General features: G+C 70.2%; 1 non-coding gene across 1 annotated transcript in view; it reads left to right on the forward strand.

Annotated features, from left to right (window-relative positions):
* Positions 1–58, forward strand: part of LOC135889673 (5.8S ribosomal RNA) — a 153-nt gene extending 95 nt beyond the window's left edge. Inside the window, exon 1 of the ribosomal RNA XR_010562012.1 lies at positions 1–58. This exon is cut by the window's left edge and continues 95 nt beyond it. This is a non-coding gene — a ribosomal RNA (5.8S ribosomal RNA).
* The last annotated feature ends 1,299 nt before the right edge of the window (positions 59–1,357 follow it).

Below are 1,357 nucleotides of genomic sequence, written 5' to 3' on the forward strand. Positions count from 1 at the left end.
ACTTCGAACGCACTTGCGGCCCCGGGTTCCTCCCGGGGCTACGCCTGTCTGAGCGTCGCTTGAAGGTCAATCGTCCCCGTGGATGCGGTGGCGGCGGGACGCGGGCCTCCTCCCCTGGTGGTGGAGGGCCGTGAGCAACCCCGCCGCCGCCCTCCCTGGGAGGCGCGGCTGGGGTGTCGCAGGCACCGGGGTCGGTCCGTTGTCCCCCTTCCCGTCCTCGGGAAGGGGAGCCCGTGGCTCTCCCCAACGCCTTTGTCCCCCTAAGTTCAGACCCGATGCCCCGGAGCGCCCGCTTCGGGGAGCTCGTCCCGTTGGCGGAGGAGCGGCGTCACGGCAGCTGGTCCCGTGTGCCCCGTCGCCCCATCCACTCTCCCGTTGCAACCCCCCGCCCCGTCCCGCCGCTCATGTGGCGGGACGGGGTGGGAGTTCTCCGGGGGACGTTGCGTTGGGGTCGGGGAACCGGGTCGGCTGTGGGTGCCGGCTCCCGGGTCCCGAGGGGAGACGGGCCTGCCCCGCGCGGCTGTCTGTGGCAACACGGCTGCCTGCGGGGTCCTGGTCCCCTCCCCTTCCCTGGGTTATGACGGTGCCCGGGGCCGGGGCGCGGTCGGGGCGAGGGCGAGACTCGCCAGGAGGAGGAGGGTGTCGGAAAGTCAGGGGGAGAGGGGGGCGAGCGGCACGCGCGCGTGACGGTGGAGAGAAGAGGAGGGGTTCGCGAGGGCGCCCAGGTTTCGAAACCCCCCCCAATCTCCTCCGTCCGCCGCCTCTGCCGGTCGTTTCCCCTCTCCCTGGCCGACGGCGCCCCCCGCACGCACTCCTGGCGCTGTACGCCCCCCCCTCCGCTTGCCCCGGTGCCCGTGCTCTCTGTCGCTCTTCCGCTGGGCCGTTCTTCCCCAAGCTGGTTGGATCGGGCCTCCTCCGGGGCCGAAGCGCTTCCGCGGCGGGGGGTGGCGGGCGTCTGCCGTGCCCCCCCTCCCCGGGTCCCCATCCGACTGCGACCTCAGATCAGACGTGGCGACCCGCTGAATTTAAGCATATTAGTCAGCGGAGGAAAAGAAACTAACCAGGATTCCCTCAGTAACGGCGAGTGAACAGGGAAGAGCCCAGCGCCGAATCCCCGTCCCGCGGTGGGGCGCGGGAAATGTGGCGTACAGAAGACCCACTCCCCGGTGCCGCTCTCGGGGGCCCAAGTCCTTCTGATCGAGGCACAGCCCGTGGACGGTGTGAGGCCGGTAGCGGCCCCCGGCGCGCCGGGACCGGGTCTTCTTGGAGTCGGGTTGCTTGGGAATGCAGCCCAAAGCTGGTGGTAAACTCCATCTAAGGCTAAATACTGGCACGAGACCGATAGTCAACAAGTACC

The sequence above is a fragment of the Emys orbicularis genome, chromosome 15, assembly GCF_028017835.1.
Source record: "Emys orbicularis isolate rEmyOrb1 chromosome 15, rEmyOrb1.hap1, whole genome shotgun sequence".
In the NCBI taxonomy this organism is placed as follows: domain Eukaryota; kingdom Metazoa; phylum Chordata; order Testudines; family Emydidae; genus Emys; species Emys orbicularis.